At 41.2% G+C, this 17176-nt stretch overlaps 1 protein-coding gene across 2 annotated transcripts in view; it reads right to left on the minus strand.

Annotated features, from left to right (window-relative positions):
* Positions 1-13800, minus strand: part of LOC110963639 (sodium/calcium exchanger 2-like) — a 219388-nt gene extending 205588 nt beyond the window's left edge. For both annotated transcript variants that reach the window (XM_051958171.1, XM_051958170.1), the window contains exon 1: positions 13622-13800. The gene's annotated coding sequence lies outside the window, so the exon portion shown is untranslated. The remainder of the gene's footprint in view (positions 1-13621) is intronic.
* Between the last annotated feature and the right edge of the window lie 3376 nt (positions 13801-17176).

Here is a 17176-nt window from a genome sequence, read left to right on the forward strand (position 1 = left end):
TTTTCCGCCCCCGACTTCTCTTCCTTCTTTCCTCCAATCAACCAACCAGCCCACTCCGCCGCCATCAGCTCGTGTTGTCGAGCAGACTCATTATTTGTTAATGAAGTGCACGGAGAAATTAGAACACTTGGCTTGATTTCCTTGATAATCTAACTGTGACAGAAGAGCTGCAGTCTGAGGATGAGATGCAAAAATGTACATCACTTAACAGAAAAATGTGGTTCAGACTCAAATAACCCAGACGTTCATGATTTCCAAACGATGAATCCTGCTGATTTTGGTGAGCCATGGTTTTATATCCCACCATTCTTCCTGTTTTGTTTGCCACACCTACCTGCTTTACATTTAGTCTATATATTTATATACATGTACCAGTCACAACATTTAAACCACTGAGGTGAAGCAAATAACATTGATCTAATATTCTGCTGTTAAAATTCTGCTTTAACGTGGATGTTAATTTGACATGCACCACCCAACTAAACATCATAAATCCAATCAAGGCAAAAGTATCTGACAACAGCAGAAGTCTCTTCCAACACACATGGCAAGAACCGCTCAGGAACAGCTCGAGGAACACGACAAAGAGCCCAAACATTGACTACAGTTCTACAATTTCATTTAGCAGACGATACAGTGGATACAAGATAAGCAAGATAAGCAAGGATCGAGTCAGAAGAAAACAACCCAAATAAGAGTGATAAAACAAGTTTAAGTGTAATGATAAGATCTTAGTGCCTACAGACAGTGTTCGAGGTAATGGGATTGCTTGTATTGTTTTTTTGTATAGGGCTGCTAACTCCTTCGAGGTTCCACATGATGCTCCAGAAAAAGCCTGATCCATGGAAGCTCAAACCCAAAAGATCCATTGGAAACACCATGGTACTGGAAAAGCCATTAGAGGTGTAAAAATGCATCAGTCTTGATCAATATATTTAGATTTAATGACCAAAGACACAATGACATTGATTGGAAATCCAAAAATGGATCCATATTGCATTTTGAAATTGAAATTACTTATTCTGATGTAGACTTAAACAGCATATGGATCAATATAGTACATATAATCCAGTCTTGTAAGTTTCTAGAAGACAAGTTTAGGTTGTTCGTTGGTACTAATTTGGTTGAGTTTAAGTACTAAAACATTAGCTAAAAATCCTGTTGTAATGCTTTTACCTGTAAATGTGTATCAGTTCCAAACATCCATCATGGATTTCCTTGATGACTAATAATCAGCATTGGTATGGACTTTGTTGAAACCATATTAGTCGAGTCTGAATATACATATATACTGCCAGTCTATCACTTATTACTCACCAGACTGTCTTTTTGCACTTTGCCACCACAGTCTTTTAGGCTCTTTTTACCCATTGTGCCCATTGTAACTTCATTTTTCCTTGACTCTTTATGCCTCGTCTGCTGCCTCGTGAGTGAACTTCGTAACGAGACAACTTGACTTTTTAAGCTAATGCCTGATTATTTTCCAACAGTTGTGGCTTTTCTTAAGCCGGCTGTGACAGCTAGCATTAGCACGTTAGCATCAACAGGCTGTCAAAACCTACTCCTGGTAAATTCTAGCTACTCAACATTTCTCGTTTTGCGTTTTGCTCATTCAGACATCAAATATCCGCGATTATTAACCTGATAGGAGAGGATTTCCGACTTGGAAAAGTTCCTTAAACCTCTGGCTCAGAAGTTAGAGGATAGGGATCAAGAGGAGTTAGGAAGGACGGGGGCAACCAGTGGGCACCTTTCATCTCTGCTGTGTCATTAAACTGACACCAAAAAACAACTGAGAGGCCTGAAATCGCTGCTCTTCAAACACCCGGTCCACTCCACAGAGCTGAACCGGCCCACAGCTGCCCACACAGGAGTCCTCCACACTGCAGAGGACTGATAGCAATGACAGGCGGAGGAGTCGAGTGTGGGAACAGAGTTTGAGGGTAAACATGATTAAATGATGGCAGAGGAAAGAGGTACAGAGGCAGTAACTGATGGAGGAGAGGAGAAAAAAGGAAAAGCGACAGAATGACTGATGTTGGAGGATGTAAAATGAGAGAAAAGAGGTGAAAATTGCCACACAGTGACAGAAGAAGAAAATAAAACAATGAGAACAGGAGGAAAAAGGAGTGGTGAGTGATTCTAAAAAGACTGACATATTAGGAAAAAAGTGACGAGACAGGAGAGGATAGATTGCAGGAAAAAGAGAAAAACAGGACGGCAAATGCATAGTTGAAAGAAAAGAGAGAAAATAGCATTTGGTGGAGGGAGAGAGAGAAACAATGGAGAAGACAGACAGAAAGGAATGAGAAAAAAGATTAGATGATGAATGAGGAGCTTGTTGTTGAAAGGGATGAAAGGGGAAACAAATGGATGAGAGATGAAAGGACAAAAAAATTAAAAAGTGAAGAGAGAGGATGAGAGAGCTGAGAGGTGGGTGAAAATTTTTTTAAAAAGCAGCAGTGAGGATGGAAGGATGATGGAAAGGAAGGAGCGATGCAAGAAGCAACTATAAAATACCCCGCAGCTAATTCTGCAAACTCCCCTGCAGCAGTCAGAGTGCCTGTGGAGTTCTAACGCCAAACCTCTGAGCTTAAAACAGCCAACAGCGAGCAGCTACAGATCATACTGGACACATGTTATAGCATGCACTAACAAACACGCTAAAACTGCAAAAATTCTTCTTGCTGCAATCAGTGAATTCAGACATAAGAGCATCACTGTGCAGATTTATTTATAATGTTTGATGTGAAGCATGGTGGAGGCAGCATCATGATATGAAGCATGGTGGAGGCAGCATCATGATATGAAGCATAGTGGAGGCAGCATCATGACGTGAAGCATGGTGGAGGCAGCATCATGACGTGAAGCATGGTGGAGGCAGTGACGTGAAGCATGGTGGTGGCAGTGACGTGAAGCATGGTGGTGGCAGCATCATGACGTGAAGCATGGTGGAGGCAGCATCATGACGTGAAGCATGGTGGAGGCAGTGACGTGAAGCATGGTGGTGGCAGTGACGTGAAGCATGGTGGTGGCAGCATCATGACGTGAAGCATGGTGGTGGCAGTGACGTGAAGCATGGTGGTGGCAGTGACGTGAAGCATGGTGGTGGCAGCATCATGACGTGAAGCATGGTGGAGGCAGCATCATGATATGAAGCATGGTGGTGGCAGCATCATGACGTGAAGCATGGTGGTGGCAGCATCATGAATTGAAGTCTGGTGGAGGAAGCATCATGAATTGAAGTCTGGTGGTGGGTTACTTATTTTACATTTTGACTTTATTTTACAGAAATTTCTTTTCACTTTGACATGAAAGAGTCTTTTTTATAGTAAAATCATAACAATGATTCAGGGCCATAAAGCAATAAAAAATAAAAACGTCTACAAATAAAAGCATGTCCACAGGAAAAGGAAAACTGCAGTGTCAAATGCTACATTTATATTAACGAGGAGGTGGAAATGGGTGAGAAAAAGAGGGGCAGAAGGAGGCAGTGGATGAGAGGTTATGTATATTGTGTACAGGAAAGGCTAAGTGAAAGGGCAGCATGTTAATTCAATTCAAATTAAAGAAATTACAGAAACCTAGCGGGATGTCTGGAGGGAGAGAGGCCAGACGGGGTTAAATATAAAGGCTAGAGGAAGAGGAGGAAGAAGAGGAGCGATGCTGGTTGGACGGCAGGAGATGAAGAAGAATCCACTATCAGTGGAAATGTGCCACAGTTACTGGGCTGGTTACGCAACCTGGTAGCGCTGAAAATGAAATTCCTCGTGGCACCATAATGCATCACCGGTGTACAAGTTGACAAGAATATCACACTAAATGCATTTCATCCTGCAGTGTGAGTGTGTGTTTATCGCCTCGCACAGCTTCAAACACATCTGACAGCAGAGAGTGTGACTTCACAGCACCACAACTGAGGAGATGCAGCTCAGCGGGACGCCACTGCAGCATTTACTCTCTAACCGACACATGCATGTAAATACGCACATATATGTACACACCGTCTGCTGTAGTAGGTGTGATGTTTCTGGTTTCATCTGCTTTGTTTAGTTAAACATAAATCGCTGCAGCTTCACTTTAAAGAGCCCATTTCGTGGCAGAGTTATATTACAATCGGTGTTGGTTTGTCTGTTTGTCCATCTGTCTGTCTGTTAGCAACATTACTCAAAAACAGACGAACGGATTAGGATGAAATTTTCAAAGGTCAGAAATGACACAAGGACCAGTTGATTAGATTTTGGTAGTGATGCGGCTTATAGTCTGGATCCACGGATTGGTTAAAGATTTCTGTATCACTGAGAGATAGCGGCACGGCTTCACTGTAACCATGACAACAAGTGAACCCGACATCAGCTGCCTGCTGACGATCACATGATTGTGATCCTAGTACAAATACTTATAGAAAGCAAACAGAAAATACAAATAGAAAAACTTATAGAAAAGTATTAATATTGTACAGATTCTTGCATGTGTAGAAAAATTTTGTAAATATTGTGCAACATACAAATGTACAAAATATTCCAAATCCACAGTTTTGAATGTGTTGATTTTGCACCAAAAAGAAGAATTAAGATGCTATTTTGTGCAGGTAGGAAGTCTACAAACTCTGCTCCTTACCGAAGTTCAGACTTTTCTTCTGTTACGTATCGACATCATCATGTCACACATTTGCATAACACCCAACTAGCAGCTTGTTTAGCCTTAAAAAAGACAGAATAAACAGCGTCCTCGCTAAAATTTCCTCACGACAGCTGTCTCTATCTAAAATTAACCAACATCACCTGCCTTTTTTGGCTCCAGCTGACCAATCAGAGCACACCAGGCTTTGTAGGAGGCGGGGCTTAAAGAAACGAGGGCATTTCAGATGTAGAAGGAGCTGCAGCAATGCACAGATCAAGAAATAATGTGTTTTTAATAACTTTTAGTAAACACTAAAAATGCAAATTTACATCTGTGACTGTGCAGAATATGGGCTCTTTAATCACTCGGGGCTGGCTGAGTATCTCTGGTTTAGCAGGCTTTTGATGCATTATGAAGTTTTTCTGTGACATTTTCCCAAAACAAGAAGCAGAAACTGGAGGCGTTGGAGCTGCTACAGATGGAAAACTGTGCAATGGAGCAGAATATGGGCTCGTTTAAACCGTTCGGCTGGTTAATCGTGGGCTCAGACTGCCACTAAAATGCATCCACAAACGAGACAGTGGTCATTTTCTGTCTGATAATTTCTGACTTTTGCTTTGTTTTTTGTCATTCTTCCAGCTCCATACTAACAGTTCAGTGTGTCGGGTTGCTCTATTAATGCCGTAATACAAAACCAGTCCTGTGCAATGTTCTGCAGACACCAGAGAACAGAGAGATTAATGTAAAAGTGTAAATAAAACATTTATTGCTCGCTGTGTTTTCACAGAATACAACCGCTGAGACTACAGCTGTGCAGATATATGATAATAGCTCCGGGTACAGTTACAGATGTGGCTGTTATCGAAGCGCCGTGGATCTACAGGACGTATCATTTCTCACTGTTCATTAGTTCCTCAATATTGTTTGGTGGATTAAATGTCAGAAAGCGGTGACAAATGTTGGTCGGTGTTTGTCCACAGACCGTAAACAACCCAAACAGATTCAGCTCGCTGTCCTAGTAGAGCAGAGAAACCAGAAAATATTCGTTTTTAAGAAACCGCAATCAGATAATTTAGACTTTCTTTCAGTTAAATGTATACAGGCGCAGTAACTATTTGGTAGAGGTTAGAAAATTACCAAAAAATGCAATAAACAAACTGAAAACCTGGCAGTAAAGGTTCACATTTCAGAGCACGGAAAGTTAAAATTGAATTATTTTGCTTGAAAATATAACATTAATTGATGATAAACTGACTAACTAATAGCTGTCAGAGCTGCACTAAAACAGCAATTGCGTTTAGCGTGTGCGTTTTCTGCATCACTTACAGTTTGCACTGCTTTAACTACACGGCTAAACGGGTTTTCAGATAAAACTTCAGCGAAGAAACTGTTTTAATCAGAGTGAATATGAAGAACTGGTCAAACAGAACCTCCTCAGGGCCTGGAGAATCGGTTACCATGGTGACGTAGCCAGTTAACAGAAAACCAGCATTTGAAAGTGTGGCTTTAGACTCAACATCTCTGCTAAAAATACTTGGATTTTAGCCATATTTTTCTTATTAAACTTCAGCATTGTATATTTCTATGTGGTTTTCTTTTTTTCTGAGCAATATCTGGCATAAGAATGTTCCTCAGGATTAGTAAAGTTTTATCGTAACGCATTAATCTTGCTTCAGAGGCATCTAGAAATGCAGAAATAGCTGCATCTGAGGGTTTTGTTTTGCTCTGTTTTGACATGTTTTTTCGGTCATATTTCTTCTCGCTCAAAGGCCTCATTTATCCAAACTCCAGTCTTTGCTTTCTGTCTGTTTTTTGTTTGTACACACGTGGACAAAATTGTTGGTACCCCTCAGTTAAAGAAGGAAAAACCCACAATTCTCACTGAAATCACTTGAAACTCACAAAAGTAACAATAAATAAAAAAATTTGAAAATTAAATAATCAAAATCAGCCATCACTTTTGAATTGTTGATTAACATAATTATTTAAAAAAACAAACTAATGAAATAGGGCTGGACAAAAATGATGGTACCCATAACTTAATATTTTGTTGCACAACCTTTTGAGGCAATCACTGCAATTAAACGATTTCTGTATTTGTCAATGAGCGTTCTGCAGCTGTCAACAGGTATTTTGGCCCACTCCTCATGAGCAAACAGCTCCAGTTGTCTCAGGTTTGATGGGTGTCTTCTCCAAATGGCATGTTTCAGCTCCTTCCACATATGTTCAATGGGATTCAGATCTGGGCTCATAGAAGGCCACTTTAGAATAGTCCAACGCTTTTCTCTCAGCCATTCTTGGGTGTTTTTGGCTGTGTGTTTTGGATCGTTGTCCTGTTGGAAGACCCATGACCTGCGACTGAGACCAAGCTTTCTGACACTAGGCAGCACATTTCTCTCCAGAATGCCTTGATAGTCTTCAGATTTCATCGTACCTTGCACACTTTCAAGACACCCTGTGCCAGATGCAGCAAAGCAGCCCCAAAACATTACTGAGCCTCCTCCATGTTTCACCGTAGGGACAGTGTTCTTTTCTTCGTATGCTTGGTTTTTGAGTCTATGAACATAGAGTTGATGTGCCTTACCAAAAAGCTCCAGTTTGGTCTCATCTGTCCAAAGGACATTCTCCCAGAAGCTTTGTGGCTTGTCAACATGCATTTTTGCAAATTCCAGTCTCGCTTTTTTATGAGTTTTTTTCAGCAGTGGTGTCCTCCTTGGTCGTCTCCCATGAAGTCCACTTTGGCTCAAACAACGACGAATGGTGCGATCTGACACTGATGTACCTTGGCCTTGGAGTTCACCTTTAATTTCTTTGGAGGTTGCTCTGGGCTCTTTGGATACAATTCCAACGATCCGTCTCTTCAATTTGTCATCAATTTTCCTCTTGCGGCCACGTCCAGGGAGGTTGGCTACTGTCCCGTGGGTCTTGAACTTCTGAATAATATGAGCCACTGTTGTCACAGGAACTTCAAGCTGTTTAGAGATGGTCTTATAGCCTTTACCTTTAAGATGTTTGTCTATAATTTTTTTTCGGATGTCCTGGGACAATTCTCTCCTTCGCTTTCTGTTGTCCATGTTCAGTGTGGTACACACCTTTTCACCAAACAGCAGGGTGACTACTTGTCTCCCTTTAAATAGGCAGACTGACTGATTATGAGTTTGGAAACACCTGTGATGTCAATTAAATGACACACCTGAGTTAATCATGTCACTCTGGTCAAATAGTTTTCAATCTTTTATAGAGGTACCATCATTTTTGTCCAGGCCTGTTTCATTAGTTTGTTTTTTTAAATAATTATGTTAATCAACAATTCAAAAGTGATGGCTGTTTTTGATTATTTAATTTTCAATAAATTTTTATTTATTGTTACTTTTGTGAGTTTCAAGTGATTTCAGTGAGAATTGTGGGTTTTTCCTTCTTTAACTGAGGGGTACCAACAATTTTGTCCACGTGTGTATGTCCACCTCCTGGATCTTATCGGACTTCCCAGAGGCCTTTTCTGTCTTTCTGTCTGACCCTGTCTCTTCCACCATCCATGATAAAACTAGCAGTGTAAGGACTGCAAAAGATCAGCCTGCTCCTTCATTTATTCGTTTGCTGCTCGCCAATATCTCACACAACAGATTTGTCCGAACTCGAGGAGGCGAAACTTCCCACTCCAGACTTCTTCTCCGTCTAAAAACAGCATCAATCCCCTCGTTTCTGTTTATACGATCACGCGTTACCCCCTCCTCCGCCCAGACAGCAAATCAGCCGGATCATTTGTGTAATTAAAACGGCGGAAAGAGGCGAGAGGCTGGAGGGACGGAAACAGCCCCGCATGGATCCCACGAGAGCAATCAGACCGAGGAGGAGGAGGAGGACTTCAGACGGATAATTAGGAGCCGAGATGAAGATGACAGACTGACGGCTGCTTTGACATCAGAGGTGAACGTGTTTTCTGCCTCTTTGGTTTGTTGCACTTTGTGTGATCTCCAAGTTGTTGAACGATCACGAATCGCTCCAGAACGAGGTTCAGCCTGGAGTCTAGTGTTTGAAATCATCAGACAGATTTTAAACGCTGACTTTTAACCGCAACAGATCCAGATTTCCTCAAACTAGAAACAAACATTGCAGACTTTTAGCGCCTTTAAAGTGCATACAGGTGCAATAGCTACCAGGCTAAGATTAGAAAACTACAAAATTGTAAAAAATCTGTCAGCAGGAGCACCAGAAAAGCTGTGTGAAGAAACTGCAGAACACCGCAGCGTTCAGAAAGTGTAAAAACTGTGAATGTAAGAGGACCAAAATTGTAAAAAAAAATAGTGATGTTTATAGAATAAAACACAGTAAAACAGTGCAATTTTACAATTTTAATACACAAAAATACTATTTAATGTTGACATTATCTACAGTTTTGTATTGATTTGTTACTACAGTCAACATTAAAATTAATATCTATAAAATAAGAGTTTTTAGGGATTTAAACTGAGAAAAATAGTGAAACTTTACAGTCAAAGCACTTCAAAATATATTTAATGTTGACATTATTACATTTATGAAAACACAATAAAAAAGCAAATATTTTTTATTTATTTTTATGTATTTATTGTTAAATAAACAAAAAATAATTCTTCACATGGACATTACTTACAGTTTTGGCAGTTTTGTTTTTTTGGTGAACTTTAAAAAAAACATTTGCTGATTCAAATAGAGAAAAATAGTGTAATTTTACAGTCAAATGTTGTAAAAATATAAATTACCATTTATAAAAATATATATTCTTGAAGTTGACATTTACAGTTTTAGCTGTTTTTATTCTAAACATTTTTTTTAATATCTCCTTTTCTGTTATTCCATTAGTTATCAGTAAATTCACAAAACAGGGAAAATGATTTTTAAAAAATTAAAATAATCTGTTAAAAAAAACAACAGCTACAGTACAGTGTGGGCAAGGCTGAAATAAAATCTGCCCATTTTAAACTCAAACATTGTCTATCTGTATTTTTTTTCTAAAATGAAAAATAGTGGAGAACAGTTAAATAAAGAAATAAAAGTAATTTAAATATTCTACAGTCCAACACTGTCTCCTCAGATGTTTTTGCATTATAAGAGAAGTAAATACACTATAATGTAGAGTCGCCACGAATTCTCACATTTAAGAGCACGGAAAGTTTAAACTGCTTTATTCTGCCTGGTAATAAAATATTAACTGATTACAAATTGATTAACTGCTACCTGTCAAAGCTGAACAAACAGGAATCTCACAGCAGCAGAGGTGTTTTGTTCCAGATTTAACTAGCGACTAATTTCCACCTGCAGCCCCAGAGCAGGGAGGAAAAACATGAAATATAAAAGACTAAATCACATCCCAGGCTCCACATACTAATAAGACGACGTGAGCACAGCAGCATAACTCCACAGCACACACACACACACTTATATATAACATACACACACTCCTCCATTCAATCCCATCAGTGTTTGATGTAATGTACTGTTACTGTAAGATCAACAAATTTCTGACTTTCCACAACACATATATTAATGAAATACTGCTCAAAAGGCCAAGACTCTCATTAGATCAACATTTTCAGACATGTGAACAAACTCCTAATTCTGTGAGAGCTTTTTCATGACCTACTGCAGATTTATTTTGTTGCTTTGTCGTGTTTGTGTGATTGTAAAGTGAAAGGGATGGTAAGGGAAGGACACATGGTCGGTAAACTCCACAAAATTACGTTTCTACACATCTAAGCAAATACTTTTCCACTCAATGGATCTTTGTCGTTCATTTCGCTGCTTTACTGTCACTCCTTTTCAGCAGACCAATCATGTTTTAGATGAACTCGTCACCATGGTAACCCAGAAAATGCTTCAAACAAGTGGTAAAAGAGTCGCGATTTAACCCAAACCGTGATTTATTCCCTAATCCTAACCAAGTAACTCTGGTGTCTAAACTCAACCAAGCTTCTAACGTGTGAAAGCGTCCAATAAAGCAGGATATTTTCCAGATTTAACCACAGTTTTGGTTCTGAAACCGAACCAGTAAACTAAAAGTAAACAACCACAGAAAACAGAAGCTAATTCTGCGACTGATGATGGTGTAAATCTGGTCTCTAGCTGCTTTTAACACCACGTCACAGGCAGCAAACTCCATTTATTTCATAAGAAAATCATGAATTTCCCCTCAAAACACACTTGAAAATGTAGAGGAACTCAGTTTCGTGGACACAGGGCTTACATATTTAATGAGCTTTAACCACTCAGCTATCAAGTGGCGCTACTGATCCGAATTTAAAGACTCGCTCCGGTTTAAATCCATGTTTTAAACATATTAACACGCCCAGATGGTGTGTTTGTTTTAATTCAGGAAGACACATCATGAGAGAAACAAGCAGTTAAAGCCATGATCGAGGATTTCTACCATTAAACTGCACGAGAGTCTCAAAATACACAGATTCAAACTTCTAAACAAATCCCTGTAAGGAAGAATTTTCAGTTCCCAACATTACAACTTGACTTTGAACCATCATTTTAATACAGGGAGGGAATATTTTCATGGATAAAACTACTAAATGTTTAACGCTGATGCACAGAAATTCATTATTTAGGCGTTAAATCAACAACCAGAGATGGATTTTATTGAACTTTTTTGGTGATTCTGCACATTTTATTTGCTTATCTTCCCATTACATAACCACTGACTGCCTCTGTTAATGACATCAGGTGTTCAGGACAACAACCCGGAGAGGTTTCACACTGTGGCTTCCGTAACAAACATTCTACAGCGCCTAACGTTGTGGTTTATCACTTTAACGGCCGAGCTGGAAACTACAGCGTTGTGTAACGGCCCTGGGAGCTGCTCGGCTGTGGCTCTGCTTCTCCCAAGTGTGATTTGTAAACGTACGAGGCGGTGATGAAAGAGCAGCACGGCGGCCTCCAGGGCAAACGCAGGGTAAAAGATGCAGAAAACGGAGGAATACGAGTCTGCGGGAGGCAGGAGAAGAAGAAGAGAGGCCCCGAAAACAACGTAAAGACGTGGAGGAGATGGAGAGGGGAGGAAGATGTCGAGGGAGTGAGTGGAGGAGAAACAGAGGGGGGATAATAGAGAGGAAGGAGGGGCGTTGATGAATAATAAATCAGCCAATAAAGGCGGCTGGATGCTGCTCAGAAGATGCTAAACATGTTGTTAGAGGCTGTTGTCTCAGGGACCACAGAAGGAGAACACACCCTGAGCTGAAACTAATTAGTCCTGACACAAACTGAGATAAATAATGATTCAGATGGAGCCTCAGTGCCTTTAATATCATCATATGTGTGTTCTTATAGCATCTCTGCTGCAGCCTCTTCCCCCTCTGAGACAGACGGATGTGAGCGGTGATTGCATGATGCAGGGAAAACAAGGGAAGCCCCAGAAAGAGCTGCAGAGCCGAAGACGAGAGGAAAAGCCCAGGGAAGCCCCGCTGCAGCTCCTCAGAGCAGCAGGAGGAGGAGGAGGATCCCCACATCTCAGTGCTGCAGTCCAGCTGTTAGACCGGCCCCCCTCATTACAACTAACAGACAACTTCACATGCACCAACTAGTTTACATTCAGAATCAGGCTCAGAGCGGGAATGAAAACAGGAGAAATCACTCCTGCACCATATTTTGCAGAATATCCGATTAATGCATGTATGTAGACAGATAAAAGTGACGGTTCAGTGCAGGCAAATGTGTCTCCATGTCCTTTAAATGTTGTTTCTGCAATGGAAGATTGTTTTTCTGAGACGCTGCGTCCGTTACGCAACGGAGCGCTGCAGAAGTCGCTCCGTCCGTTAAAAGGCAGACAACAGCGTCCAGTGCGGCGGTTAACGGAGGACAGGAGCTGACCGGGCTGTAATGAATCGGTGTCGGGGCGCCGTTAAGGTGGAGACTCGTCCTCCGAGCAACCGGAGCGGGAGGGAAACCCTGCTCGGACGCTGCGTAAAGGCGGATGGAAAGAGGCAGAATGGATGGAGGGAAACCAGGAAGGAAGCATTCAGGGTAAAACTACAACCACGAGAGGATGGGAAATTTGAATTATGATTGTAAAAATATAACTAGGCTGAGTGTGTTTTGGTTTTTTGGCCAAATTTAAGGCGAATTGTTCCAACAGAAGCGAACAATTTCACTCGAGTTGATAAGTTCGTCTCCAAAATAATTTTCGGTGCTTTTATTTTTATAAAAGCCCAACCGGAAGTGTTGCGTGCGTACCCGCGCGGACTTGACTCCGGTTTGTGCAGCCAAGAGGCGCAGTGTCATCAGAGAATTACTACTACAACATCCCACCGTCCCGCCAGTCACACGGCGGCACCGAAAACGCACAATTACGCACACTTTCCCCGCGCAATGGCACACCTGCTAACGGGTTCTAACGGAGACCGGACCCAGTGCTGCCAGCTAAAGTTCACCCCTGCGGCAATTAAAAAAAAAAAAATCATACAGCGGAGTTGGCGTGTTGTTGATCGGTGCGCTCTCCGTGGGGCCGCGCAGAGCAGAGAGAGAGAGAGAGAGAGAGAGAGACGCTCATTAAACTGGGAGGCACTTTGGATGAAAGCTGCCTGCAGCCTTAATGTGCATCTCAGTGAGGTGAAAAAAAATCCCCGCAACGTCTTTAACATTTCACTCACGCTCCTAAAAACTTCATGAGGAATGTAGGACGCGGAGATGCTGCGGGGCTGGACGAGCAGAAAATAATCCCGGTGATGCTTGCGCGCAGCTTGGAAGTCACTCCAAAATAAAAAAAATTAAATGAGAAAACAAAGCGGAGATTGTCACACGTGTGGGTTAAAACGCAGCCGGGCGGTGAAGCTGTTTACCCGGCAGACACTCCCTGTCAGCAGTCCGGGGTCCTGGCAGCACACGGCGGCTCCACATGGCCGGAATCAGCGACCGCCGCGCATGAGGAGGATAGGAACGAGTGCGCACAGGGGGGAGAAAAAAACAACAATACAGTGAGCAGAAACGGCGCAGAAGAGTGGCATTAAATGCGTCTTACCTTGCGCTTCTAGTGCCGGGGAGCTCTGGAGGCGATGCGCATAGTAGCGATCTGCTGCTGGATGAGGCTGGACGCGGAAAAGTGTCCGCTGCCGCTGCGCTCCGCCGCTCCGTCCGTCCGTCCCCGCTGCTCGACTCTCTCCCTCTCTGCCTCCACCTCACCCCGACACACACGCACGCACGCACGCACGCACACGCATGGAAGCGCGCGGCCGGGCGGGGTGCCGAGGAGCGCGGTTTATGCTCGGGGGCGCGGATGGATGTGGAGAGGAGATAGGAGCCTAAGAGAAGAGAAGAGAAAGGGAGGTTTAAAGGAGGAGTGGAGGAGTTAAAGAATAGATGAGTCGGGGAAAGAAAATGAGGACAGAGGAGCAGATGATGGAGGAGAAATTAAGGGATTAATTTAGGAAAGTGAAGGAGAGATTGAGGCAGAATAGGAACTGGCTGCATTAAAGGAGACGAAGAAAAAGAAGAAATTAGGAGATTAATTCTGTGAATTAAACAGATGAAAGAAAAAAGCAGGAGAAGAGGAAAGAAAGGAGACTAATGAAGGAGATGAAAGAGAAGAGGAAGGAAAGAAGAAGAGGGCAGGAGAGAAGGAAGGAGATGGTAGAGGAGAAATTAAAATATTATTTAAGAAAGTATAAAGGAGAGATTTAAAAGAGAGGAGAGATGATGGAAAAGACAGAATAATACATTAAAGGAGACGGAGTGGCTAGATTAAAGGAGAGATGGATGGAATTAAAGGAGTGAAAAAGGAGAAGAAGAAGATGGAGAAGAAGGTGAGGAGGAGGAAAGAGAAGAAAAAGAGAAGAACAAGAAGGAGGAGGAGGAGAACACAACAAAGAAGAAGGAGAAGAAGAGGAGGAGGAGGTGGAGAAGAAGGAAGAGAAATATAGAAGTACAAGTACAAGAAGTAGAAGAAAGAGAAGAAGATGAACAAGAAGAAGAAGGAGGAAAAGGTGGAGAAGAACTAGAAGAAGAATAAAAGGAAGAAAGAGAAGAAAGGGGGACAACAGAGGAGAAAAGATTCATTCTGTAAATTAAAGGATAGTGTGAAAAGATGAAAGAAAAAAGCAGGAGAGGAGGAAAGAAAGAATGAATAAAATCAGAGCAACCTGCAGGACATCGTCCATCATCCTGTCTGTTTTCTAATATTAGACATCATGATAACACCTGACGCAGTAATATCTAAATCTGGACGGTGTTAGCCTGATAACCGACGAGGAGGAGAAGTCGAGGCATTTGTCAGAGTATCGAGCAGAGCCAATTACTTAACGGACGAGCCTCGTTTCTGCTGCCACTGCTGACCGAGCAGCCGGGAAGTAAAGTCAGTCCATCAGCTGCTTCTGTTCAGACGCCCGGCTCTAAATCCTCCTCCTCCTCCACGGCTCATCATCCTTCCATTTCTACACTTTCACTTCACAGACTCCTTTTATTGCCACTGAACAGCACTTTTTTCTCAGCTCTACATCTCAGGTTGTCATTTTATTTCGGCTCATTGTTGCTCAACCACAGGCTCTGCAGCAGACGTGTTCACAGAAATACCAAAACGCAGGAGATAAAACCTTTTTCTAAGTCTCAGGACTCTGTAAAAAAACAAAAAAACGACTGATAATCTGGCAGCAAGAGAGCCAGAAAAATATCTAACAGAAGGCAGAATATTTTACCCTCAAACTGCTAAAAAAAATTAGATTATTTACAATGGAAAACCTGCAAAATATCGCTGAAATATTAAATGATTCAAAGCCGTACCACCTCGCAGTAAAACAGTCTATTTTAGAGATTTAAATAAAGTAAACAATAGTGAAAATTTATAGTCAAACACTGGAAAAGAACTAATTAGTAGGGCTGGACCCGAATATCCCGAAAATCCGAATATTCATTCGCAACGGCGGGATCCGAATATTCGGATATTCGTCTTTAATAGGGCCTGAATATTCGGAGGCCAGAAACCACTATTTGGGCCAGCCCTACAAATTAGTAGATTGTTTTTTTTTTTTGGAGTGGTGTATTTACAGTTAACATGGACATCTGTGGTGTGATTTCTGTAATTTGTCGTCTGTAATAAGAAAAAAAACTATATTAAGGACTGAAAGATGCCAAATCATTTCTGAACGGTTCTTTTACAGATTTTCTCTGTTCTGTTTAATTGCAAATATTCAGACAATATCTAGTAGAATCACAGAAACATTTCTGTTCTTTACAATCTGCGACAGTAAATCTACATGTTCTTATGTTTTTATATCAGCTAAAAATGTCTTTTTTAAAGTAGAAATCTGCAAATGAAGAATTTAACTATTATTTTGGGGATGAGACAGAAATTGACAAAAACAAGACACAAAATGAAAAAATGAGACAGAAATTGACAAAAACGAGACACAAAATGAGAAAATGAGACAGAAATTGACAAAAACGAGACACAAAATGAGAAAATGAGACAGAAATTGACAAAAACGAGACACAAAATGAGAAAATGAGACAGAAATTGACAAAAACGAGACACAAAATGAGAAAATGGGACAGAAATTGACAAAAACGAGACACAAAATGAGAAAATGAGACAGAAATTGACAAAAACGAGACACAAAATGAGAAAATGGGACAGAAATTGACAAAAACGAGACACAAAATGAGAAAATGAGACAGAAATTGACAAAAACGAGACACAAAATGAGAAAATGGGACAGAAATTGACAAAAACGAGACACAAAATGAGAAAATGAGACAGAAATTGACAAAAACGAGACACAAAATGAGAAAATGAGACAGAAATTGACAAAAACGAGACACAAAATGAGAAAATGGGACAGAAATGGACAAAAACGAGACACAAAATGAGAAAATGGGACAGAAATTGACAAAAACAAGACACAAAACAAGATTCCATTGGTTCAAAGTTCATAATTTCGACTCAAAAACATCAATGCATTATTTTTTGGGGGGTGAAGAAAAGTGAAGAGGTGATGTCATACGGATTATAAACCTGTTTCTAATATTCTTCCTTCTTTGTTTACATGAGCAGGTTTGCCTAAGTATCTGTTTTTATCTGTTTTTCTTTCATTCGGATGAAACAGCAGAAGGTCTGAGCAAGAAGTATACAAATATACACAAAAGACACACACACCTGACACATCCTCACATCTGGGGATGCAAAGATGCATTTAAAATACAGAAGGCTCACCGAAATGTCATCACACATGAGCTTCCACACACACACACACACACACACACACACACACACACACACACACACACACACACACACACACAGGTAGAAAACACACAAATCCAAAAATCACTCGCTCCAGCGCACCATGAGAACGGCTGACAGGCTCAAACAAGGACGCCTGAAGAGAACCGCAGCAGGTCAGGTGTGACTGTAACATCCGACTGCAGCACGATGTCGCTGAACTCTGAATCCACTCAGCTGCAAACGAGACAAGAAAGAAAGAAAGGAATTATCAAGAGAGGAACGACAACACCGCCTGACTGCACAGTGAAGCCGAGTCTGTTGGTCTGCAGCTGATCTGAGTTATTATTTTAGAAATACTGC

This window comes from Acanthochromis polyacanthus, chromosome 13, assembly GCF_021347895.1.
Source record: "Acanthochromis polyacanthus isolate Apoly-LR-REF ecotype Palm Island chromosome 13, KAUST_Apoly_ChrSc, whole genome shotgun sequence".
Lineage (NCBI taxonomy): Eukaryota > Metazoa > Chordata > Actinopteri > Pomacentridae > Acanthochromis > Acanthochromis polyacanthus.